The sequence below is a fragment of the Phocoena sinus genome, chromosome 20 (genome assembly GCF_008692025.1).
Source record: "Phocoena sinus isolate mPhoSin1 chromosome 20, mPhoSin1.pri, whole genome shotgun sequence".
Taxonomy (NCBI): Eukaryota; Metazoa; Chordata; class Mammalia; order Artiodactyla; family Phocoenidae; genus Phocoena; species Phocoena sinus.
Window position 1 is genome coordinate 56,950,526 of NC_045782.1, and position 11,279 is coordinate 56,961,804.

An 11,279-nucleotide genomic window follows, 5' to 3' on the forward strand; every position below is an offset into this window, starting at 1 on the left:
CATGCTCCAACATGGATGAGGCTTGAAAGTATTATGCTCAGTGAAAGAGGTCAGACACAGAAGGTCACATATGGTAGGACCCCCATTTATGTGAAATATTCAGAATTGGTAATTCCATAGAAACAGAAAACAGGCTGGCAATGGCCAGGAGATGGGGGCAGGGAGGGTAGGAAGTAACTGCCTAATGGGCCCAGAGCTCTCTTTTGGAGCAGGTGGAATGTTCCAGAACTGGGTACAGGGGATGGTTGCACAGTAATGTGAATGTACTAAATGCCACTGAAATGTTCACTTTAAAAAGGTTAATTTTGGAGCTTCCAGGTTGGTGAACACGTTGAGGTGCTGGGAGCGTAGCGTGTGGAAAGGGTAGGGGAGCTCTGAGCCCCTTCCCACATGCCTCGCCTGAAGCATCTCTTCCATCTGCCTGTTCCTGAGTTACATCCTTTTCTAATAAATGGGTGACCTAACTCTTATGGCCCACTATATCTCTGATTAGATTGAAGTAATATGATGACGTAATTGAGAAGAAACAGTGAACAGCTTCATTTTTTAGACAGGACAACATGGATCAGAAATTTTCTGTGAATTCTGGGGAAAAAGTAGCTGCTATCTATGCCTCACAATAAGATGTTTCCCTCAGCCCAGAAGAGTGAGTCCATGTTCTGAGTAACCTCGGTTGTAATGTTACCATCAAAGAAAATATCACTCCAGGCCACTACTTTTTTTTGGTAATTATTTTTTTTATTGGAGTATAGTTGATTTACAATATTGTATTAGTCTCAGGTGTACAGCAAAGTGATTCAGTAATACATACATACATATATATAGATCCTGTTTCAGATTCTTTTCCATTATAGGTTATTACAAAATGTTGAGTATAGTTCCCTGTGCTCTACAGTAGGTCCTTATTAGTTATCTGTTTTATATATAGTGTGTACACGTCAATCCCAATCTCCTAATTTATCCCCTCCCTTCCTTCCCCTTTGGTAACGTTAAGTTTGTTTTCCATGTCTGTTGGGAGGGGGTGCTACTTGATGTCTGGAATAGAGATGGAGAGGATGGCATTTGTGTATTTGAAGGAAGGAAACTTGGCAAATGCCTTTGTTCTTTATAATCAATTTATTATCTTGTTTGTAGGAAGGTTTCCCAGGTATTAAGATTACCAGCAACTGTGGAGTACCTGAAAAGCAGGATATTATGAAGAAACTGAAGGAGATTGCATTCCCAAGGACAGATGAATTGAAAAGGGACCTTTTAAAGAACTATAACATGCAATATCAAGAATATTTGCAAAGCAAAACAAATAGCTGAAATTTTCAAAAAAAACTGACACCTCTGCGATTGACAGAGACAGAAAGGAAGCAAACTGCTCAGATGCGCCAGCAGGAGCTCGAATGGGAGCAGTTTGTGGTTTTTGAGGATCAACTCAAGAAGCAAGAATTAGCCCGAGGTTACAAGGGGAGCCGGGAACCGCACCCCCAAGCCCCGCACTCCCCGGACCCCGCTCTCTGAGAGCAGATTCACGAGCAGATTCATGGGACTGCTTTGTCCTGCTTTCGCCCACACCAGAACAACTCCTTGCTGAATGTATCTGCAGATCAGCGCAATAAAAGGGATGCGATCAATTCCACTACTCAGTCTCCTCCCCTAAACAGGGCCTTAAAGCAGCTGCTTGACTGAGTGCTGCACAGCCGCCAGCGTTGAAGGGCTGTGATGTGCAGTTTTATCACGAGATCTTGGCCACACATGCTGCAGCTGGCAGATCTAATGCAGCAGGAGGAACGGAAACCTGTGAAAACGGACACAAGATGAATTTACTGCTATCCATGTGGTCATGCCGGAGCAGTCTGCGGGACCAGACTATTGCAACATGGAGAAAATGGAAGAATTATTCCATGTTTAGGGTCAACAGGATGGATCCAGACACATTCCACCCAAACTGCAGTCTTGTCCCGCCCTGGTCGCCAGAGGCTATTGACGTTTGATTGTTCACCAAAGCATAAAGACAGTGACGCCTTCAGGCTCACCAGAGCAGCCAGCTGCTTGGGGTTTCTGCTTGTAAAAAGAACGGCTTTCATCCCCCGGGGACCCCAGGCTGTCCCGTCCCTGCAAACATGTTTGGTAAATGACATAAAAATAATTGGGGCCAACGCATGTGACACGTTCCAACAATTAGCACTGCCAACACCAGACACCTAGCCGTGAACATGTGGTCGCTGGATGATTCCAGAAATGGCTGGCATTTTATATGCACACATTTGTAGATCAGAAAGTTTGGTATTTATCGCTCTTGCACATTTTGAACTTTTCTTTTGGGGTTGCTCTGTCTCAAGAGAAGTCACAACGGTGTTAAATCCATGTCTAGTAACACACCCAAACGCTACGACCAGATAATAAATTGTGCTGCAAACAAACAAAAGGCTTAACCGAATGTGACTTTCACCTCAATTAAAAAAAATTAATCAATGTAGTTCACCCCATTAACCTAAGATCAGAGAAAACATAAATGACCATTTTACTAAAAGCAGAAAAAGTATGGGAAAAGAACAACGAAACTTTGGGGCTGTCACGATGGACACCAGCATCTGGTCTAATAGGCCAGTGAGTCCTGAAACTTCTACACCCCCCCCCCCCACACCCTGAGCTGTCACCTGAGTTCAGGTCTCATCACCTCAAGCTGGGATTGATGGACCAGCCTCCAGCCTGATCTCTGCCTCTGCTCCATCCTCGACTTCTGCAATGAGCTTTCTAAGGCGCAAGCCCGATTTTGCGAATCACCTTTGCGTACACTCTCCCTGTGACTCAGGTGTGGACATGGACGTGTTTGCCTAGAACCACTCTGCTCTTTCTCTGGACATCCGAGTGTTGTCTGAAAAAAGCCCCGGGTAGGAGGGGTGGGTATAGAGCCCCCAGTCAAGCCAAGAGGGTCTGTAGCACAAATATTCAGCCAAAAACGTTAGCAGCAGGAGGGACCGGACAGACAAGAGACAACTAATGAAAAGAATACCCACTCACTATTTCTAAAGTATTTGACAAAATTTTAAAATATTTGCCAGTCCTCAACCCTTTCATTGACCGCGCACTGTTTTGCAACGAGTACACAGGACATTTCAGGTGGGATGCGACGCTTCAGCTTTAGATTCGAGGAACTTCACTGTAGGAAGTAATCGTTCTGTCCAGCTCTTCTCCAACTTTACTCTACGAAACACTGGGGTCTGCTAACCGTTCGAGGTAAAGACCTCCAGGTTCGCCCAGTGTTGGTTTTATTCACTTACTGCAGCAAGGGCGGGTGTACACCAGCTGGGGTGTCTCAGTAAGAGGCTGCGTGGGAAGGGGCTTCTGTAGGACCCGGGTTTGTGCTGAGTGATTCTAAGGTGGGAAGCGCAGGGGAAACAGGAGTCAGGTCAGGGCTGGAGGTGGTCCTGAAGCGGCGTGCTTTAACCATTGGGTATCTCCAAAGTCTCTGTCCCGGGGGGTGAGAAGAACAAAGCACCGCTGGGGAAGGCGGTGATAAGAACACAGGAGCCACTCACAGGCACCTTGCAGCTGTGCTGTGGCCTCGCACTGGACGTGTTTATGACTACCGGGAACATCTGGGCTGGCTTATTGGGGCTGATTTTTACTTTCTCAAGCCCCACAAGTTAGTGAGTGTTCCTGGAAAACGAGAGATCTAACTAAGCCTGTGAAACAATGGTAAATAAACACAATACTGGGCTTTCGGGAGCTTTGAACACACTGAGGTGACTTGCGAATCTCCCAAGATACCGGCCGTTTATCTCAACACAGATGCCTGATTCTGTTCAGATGTACGTCAGAGCGTCCAGTGGTTTTTCGCACTTCTCCCACACCCCGGGCACTTCCACTCTGACCTCTTTGCCTACGGATTCTGCCCCCTCCTCTCTCTGTTCCAACCACCCTGGCCTCCACCGTGTTTCGTGAGCACTTCCCTTCCCTCTGCCCGGAATGCTTTTCCCCACGGGGCCTGCGGAAACCGTTCCCACCTCTCCTTCAGGCCTTTGTTCAAAGGGAATCTTCCAGGGAGGCCTTCCCTGCTTTCTCTCCGTGAAATCAACCCCCTCCTCAACTCTTCCAGACGCCCTTTCACTGTTTTATTTTTCTTCTCAGCACTCATGCCATCTCAGGTATTCTCCACTTTATTTTTTTCTTTGTGGTCTTTCTGCCTATGTGGGCTGAACTTTTTTAATTTTTAAAAAAAATCTTTAAAATTTTATTATTTTTTAAAATTTAATTTTTATTTTATATTGGAGTAGAGTTGATTTACAATGTTGTGTTAGTTTCAGGTGTGCAGCAAAGTGATTCAGTTACACATATACATGTATCCATTCTTTTTCAGATTCTCTTCCCATATAACTTATCACAGAATATTGAGTAGAGTTCCCTGGGCTGTACAGTAGGTCCTTGTTATCTATTTTATATCCAGTAGTGTGTATGTATGTTAATCCCAAACTCCTGATTTATTCCTCCCGCCCACCTTTCCCCTTTGGTGACCATAAACTTGTTTTCAAAGTCTGTGAGTCTGTTTCTGTTTTGTAAATAAGTTCATTTGTATCATTCTTTTTAGATTCCACATATAAGTGATGTCATATGATATTTGTTTTTCTCTGTCTGGCTTACTTCATTTAGTGTGATCATCTCTAGGTCCATCCATGTTGCTGCAAATGGCATGACTTCATCCTTTTTTAATGGCTGAGTAATATGCCATTGTATCAATACATATGTACCACACCTTTATCCATTCCTCTGTTGATGGACATTTAGGTTGCTTCCATGTCTTGGCTATTGTAAATAGTGTTGCAATGAACATTGGGGTGCATGTAACCTTTCAAATTATAATTTTTCAGGATATATGCCCACGAGTGGGATTGCTGGATCATATGGTAGTTCTATTTTTAGTTTCTTAAGGACCCTCCATACTGTTCTCCATAGTGGCTCTACCACTTTACAGCCCCACCAGCAGTGTGGGAGGGTTCCCTTTTCTCCACACCCGCTCCAGCATCTATTATTTGTAGATGGCCATTCTGACTGGTGTGAGGTGATACCTCATTGTAGTTTTGATTTGCATTTCTCTGATAATTAGTGATGTGGAGCACATTTGCATGTGCTTGTTGGCCATCTGTATGTCTTCTCTGTAGAGACGTCTATTTAGATCTTTGGGCAGGATTTTTTTTTTTTTTTTTTACGGTACGTGGGCCTCTCACTGTTGTGGCCTCTCCCGTTGCGGAGCACAGGCTCCAGACCCGCTGGCTCAGTGGCTCACGGGCCCAGCCGCTCCGCGGCATGTGGGATCTTCCCAGACCGGGGCACGAACCCGCGTCCCCTGCATCGGCAGGCCGACTGTCAACCACTGCGCCACCAGGGAAGTCCTGGGCAGGATTTTTAAGGATTTTGTCCCGTGGTGCATCCCCAGGGCCTGGAACCGTGGCAAGCACATAATAGACACCTGATAAACATTTTTCAAATGAGTGAATATGCAAACGCCTTCCAAACGTCTCCTCCAGCACAGGAAGTGGGGAGTGAGGCCTCTGTGTTTTCGATGTACAGACAGTAAAGAGGCTTTGGAAGAACACATGGGGAGCCTGGGGACTCTTCTTCCAAAGCTTTAGAATCAAATCCCCAGATCTTTCCCCTGAAGTCAGTCTTTCCTTCAAAATCCACCCACCAGCCTGGAACCGAATACTGTGGACCGCTAGATGGCGCTGTTCACCACGCATCGTTGGATTCTTAGCCGTCGCCCTGCCGTCCTAAGACCTCGCAAATCACATTTTTCCTAGGGACAAGCATTCCAGGGAATGGTTACCACTCCCTACGCCATCTCTCTAGACCAGGAAGAAACCCAGAGTCCTACAGCATCATTTATTAACTAGCCACTCCCACCCAGGAGCACAGGTTAACACTTTGCTTGAGAGCAAAAGATGTTTTTAGTGCAGTCGACCCTGGGTACCCACAGGGATTGGTTCCAGGACCCCTGCCCCATATCAAAATCAAATCCCTTACGTAAAACGGCATAGTATTTGCACATAACCTAGGCACACCCTCCTAAATACTTCAAATCGTCTCTACCTTGCTTATAATACCTAATACAAAGTAAGTGCTATGTAAATAGTTACTGACGTGGCAAATTCTAATTTTGCCTTTTGGAACCGGCATTTATTTCCTTATTTATTTAAATTTGGGGGGATATTTTCGATCAAAGTTTGGTTGAATTCACGCGTGCGGAATCCACTGATACAGAGGGCCAACTCTACTTGGAGTAGCACCCTGGCAAACGTTAAGCAAAGCTTTGGACCTTTTTGAAAAGTTGCAGGACTCCATGCCTCCCCTTTGAGCTTGACCAATGGCCTTCTTGGCACAATCCTGCCTTTTCCTCTCTGCCCTGCCTCTCTAGCCAATGAGGTAGAGCTTAAGATTCCAGCTCTGTTTCCAACCTTGAACTACAGCAATGCGAGAGGCAGCATGAAATGGTGACCCGAGAATCTAGTGGAGGGAACTGAGTGAAGACAGCATCTCCTGGGACCCTGAGAAACTTATCCAACGTCTCTCAAGATGGGTTTACACGGCCGCACGATGGGGATAAAATGTCCTGGACAGAACAGAGGTGGTGAGCATTAAATGAAGCTGTGTGAGGCTTCAAGCCAAGTTTTCCATAAAGCTTTGTTTTCCATTTCCAGATACTCTAACACTGAAGCCAGGGTGATTGGCTGATCTGATGAACCCATGTCTGTAATCTCGGCTGGTCTTCACATGTCCCAGGGAACAGAAACTCGACGGTTGAACCTCCCCACATTGTGTTGAATAATAGACCATTTGCTCAAGGTACGTCTGCAAATGCAGGCATAGAAAGCTACTGTCTTTGTAAATGTCAGTTGACCAGCAACTATCTATGGAGAACTTGTGATTTGCTTTGGTGTTTTAGGAAGATTATTCTGGAAGCCAAAATATGACAGATTGGGGAGGGGGATGAAGACAAAGACACCAGTTCTTCAGTGAAATATCATTGTTTCTTACCCTTGAGAGGAAATACGTAAGTCAAGGAATATTAGAAAGGCTGTTAGTTTTTGCTCCCTGCCCTCCCTTTTTTCAGGCAAAAAACCCAGAAATAACGGTTCCGTTTGGGGAACAAAGGCACATCCCAGGGGCTGTTCACTCACTGCAGCCGTGCTCTCCCACCCAGACGGTGCCCACGGTGAGTAAGAAGAAAGCCCAGTTGTGCTTTTGCTCAGCCAGGCCCTTGGCTGGGGACTTCCTGATTGCCAATCCCATGGGACCATCTCCTTTCCCAGAAATCACCCTTCAGCCCGTTCCCTCCTCTCCTACTTAGAACTGTGGGGCTAACTTCTTGAGCTCCCTTCACATCATAACCCATCGCCGTTCCCTCTCCGCAGCCCCTAAGGCTTACCTATTTTCTATTGCCTCTCCCCCTCTCCTCTGTCCTGCAAGGACCACCATACACCCTTCTCCGTTGTGGTTCTACTCTTCCTCAGCTCACACTCAGAGTGTTGAAACACATCAACAAGAAGAGAAAGGAGATGATTCCCTGTGACTTGATTTTATAAAAATAGAATGGATTTTATAAAAAGAAGCAGCAGCCAGGAGCGGTATGCACTCACCTAGTAGTTACTCTAATTATAGATGGTTGGGTGTCACAGGCAAGCATATTGAGTGACCGGAAGCTTGCATCAGACAGGATTTCTCACTTCCAACTTCCCCTGTGTATGCCCTCATCAGCATCTTTAAATTACAACCTGATTGTTACACAAATAGGAAGTCTTCCCATTAGCTGAATTGTGGCCTGCAATTTTATCTTACAAAGGATGTTTGATTCCCAGACCCTGGCTTGATTCTCCCAAGATTTTGCTGACTTACTGTTTCCCTAGAAAGAATGGACATTTTGCCTGGGAAAAGATGGACATGTAGGAATTCCAATTGGGAAAAAGAGAAAGAGTCAAAATCCTGTTCCCATTTCAGTAAACTGTGTGTTCTCTGCCCCTCCCCCAATATTCCTTTGCTTCTGATATTCAGCCTTGAAATCTCTGTTCCAAGAATGTGGAAGGATTAAGATGCCATAAGCCTGATGTTCAAATCAGGAGTTTCCACTCCTATAGAACCTAGACACGAGCTAGGACTTAAAAAAAAGAAAAACCAGCCTGGCATTAAATGAATTCAGCACCTCTGAATTTATTTATAACCTTTTCCTTGGCCTTTTATCCAAACGGATTTCTGGGATTTTTTTTTTTTTTTTTTTTGAGGGTGGAACCTCTCAAAGTGGCTCCTTCTGCCTCTAACAGAAGTCATACACTGGCCCTCCACAAACCACATCCAGCCAGCTGATGTATTTAGTTTGGCTCACATAGTGTTTTTTTAAAAAGAAGAATTAGTTGTCAGCGTTTAACATTTGTACGTAAAAATATAGGCTTCTATGAAATAAATATTTCTATAAATACACATTTACATAAAATACAGATTTCTGTATTGTCTTGGGAAAAATAAAACCAGATGAGGCAGCCCTGGGATGTTATTTCCACGTGGGTCCTTGGGGGATGTGAACCATTAATCCAGTAGGAAATATACAAGGGAGATCATTCATAGGAAAAAGTGGGGCTGGGAAGGTGACCTGTTTTCCTCCAGATCTACATCTCTAGGTCTGAATCTTAACTCCAATGAGCATTCAGTTCTACCACCTCAATGTGTCTGAAACTAAATGCAGCTTCCTAAATACCTGCCAGACATCTGGTTTCTGAAAGCAGCACATTGCGCCTTCTGACCGTGCAATCGGCTTTATTTAAGTCTTCCAGTCTTCTTCCCTGGCACCCCTCTTTCCCCGTCAGCCGCCATGCCCTGAGGCTTATGCTCTCAGAAGTCCACTGGGCAATAAGATAGCTACCAACCACGTGAGCACCTAAAATGTGGCCAGTGCGAATTGAGATATATACCGTAAGTGAAAAAGACACACGGGATTTTAAATATTTATGCTAAAAAATAATGATAATCCAAACTGGCTGATGAATAATTTTACGTGGATTACCGACTAAAATGATATTTTTGATGTACTGGGTTATGTTAAATAGTATTTAAATAGTTAAATATTATTAAAATTAACTTGCCCATTTCTCTTTACCCTTTTTAACATGGGGCCTAGAAAATTCTAAATGACACGTCTTGAAAAGTTTTAATCACATTTGGGGTTCACATCATCCTTCTAGTGGACAGCGCCCTTCAAAACATCTCTTCGCATGACATGATGAGGTGCTAATTATCGCTACAATGGCAGTCATGTTAAAACATATAAATGTATGAAATCAACACGTTGTACACCTTAAATTGACACAAAGTTATATGTCAAATACATTTCAAGAAAAAAGAATCTCTCTTGGGTTTGTCCTAACCTTTCTGACCTTGCTGCCAACCTATAGCCTAGTTTCTCACATGCTTTTTGCTCCTAAAATTTCACATTAGTCTAGGCTTTTCTCCCTTCTAATCTGCTCTGCACACCCTGGCCGAGTTTATCTGCCTAAAACACTACTTTTATCACAAAACTCTCCTGCTCAAAAACTAACACCAGCTCCCATCTCTACCCCATAAAGTCCAAATTCTTGGTAATAACAGCTTCCACTTTAAAAACCTATTGTGCACATTATGTAATTCTCCCAACAACCTACCACCTAGAATGTCAGACTTTTTGCTTTCTAAATAGAACAAAAAGGACTGCAGCATTTGCCTGAGCTGGGAGGGGAGAGAGAAAGCACCTCTGAGCTGAGACGTTACAAGGATAACACAGTTAAAGCATCCAGGTGGCGGCTCCTTCCCTTACGATGATTTTTACAACACCTCACAATCAACTAAAGAGCAATCGACATCTGTAGATGTGTTAGCTGAACTATTTTTACATCAGTTGAGAGGAAGAATAATAGCACTGAAAAAAGAAACTGTTATATTTGCATTTCAGAAAACCAAAACCAGGAGTCAACCAGAAAAGCTTAAGAGAAACAGTTCTCTTCACTCACCCACTGTAGGTCCAAGTTTCCTATATACATATATACAGTTTTGTCACAAAATAGAAAATTTGAATTATACCAGTCTGAAATGCAGTGGTACAACAATAAAATATCATTTCGTCTCAAAATTTGAAAAGCAGGACTTAAAAATTCGTCAGTAATTATATACATCCAAAACTAGCAGAGCTACTGATTCATTAGTTGTGTTGATAATTCTACATGGCAACATGTATTCAACTTGGGAAGAGAGACCGTTTGAATTCACCTCGAATTACATGAGGTTTTTACTGTGCTGTCTTCAAGACTTCATCCTTTTCATAAAATACAACATCCTCAAAAAAAAAAAAAAAAAAAAAAAATACAACATCCTCTACCCATTTTCTTTCATTTTTTCAGCTACAGATCAGATAGGTTTTGCCAAAAACTGTCTAGCCGCCGAGTCGTTGGTGCACGGGTTTTGAAATCAGACAAAACCACATTTTACCACTTATTGTGTTACTTCAGGCAGAATTGTCTAGCAGTTCTGTGCTTCAGTTACGGCTTCTTTAAATTGGGCATAATTACGCTTTCCTCCCAAAGTTTTGTAAGAATTCAACGAGATAATACACATTGTTAACACGGTGCTTGACCTGTGGTAAGAGTTCTCAACGGACAATGGATAAGGCGGACGTCCTACCTATCTGGCCTCAGCATCCTCCTGTTAGAAACAGTCTTCTAAGCAGCTTGAAGACTCTACGAGAGGGTGGAGCTTTGGCGTCCAACGCTCTCTACTAAACTGTAAGTTTAGTAGACGGAGTGTTACCCAGAACACGGGGCTGGGTGGGGTCGGAACGAGCGCGCCCGCCTGTGTGCTTTGCCGCGGCCGCGACGCAGACGCCGGACCGGAGCCTGCAGGCAGGGCCCAGCTGCCTGGCCCTCCCCTCTTCCCGCTCTGCCGGGCCGCTCAGGCAGTGAAAACACCGCCACGTGGCCTGCAGCCTTCGCGTCACGCGCCTTCTCCCAATGGCAAGCCGTGTCTCGGAGTTGGGGGCGGGTCGCCAGCAGGGCGGTACCGCCTACAGCCGTCGCCAATTGGCCGAGGGTGAGCCGGGGCGTGGGCTCACGACCAATGGAGGCCGGCAGTGGGAACCCCACCCTGTCGGCGTCTGGGTCCGCGGGACCCGCAGGAGGGGGCGGGGCGGGGCGGAGCTGAGCGAGGAGGGGCGGGGCGATGCGCGGCCCGGGCGGGGCCCGGGCGGGGCCGGGGGCGGGGCCGGGGGCGGAGGGGGC

General features: G+C 45.2%; 1 pseudogene; it reads left to right on the forward strand.

Annotated features, from left to right (window-relative positions):
- Window positions 1–560: 560 nt before the first annotated feature.
- LOC116746223 lies at window positions 561–2,122 on the forward strand (annotated as a pseudogene).
- The last annotated feature ends 9,157 nt before the right edge of the window (window positions 2,123–11,279 follow it).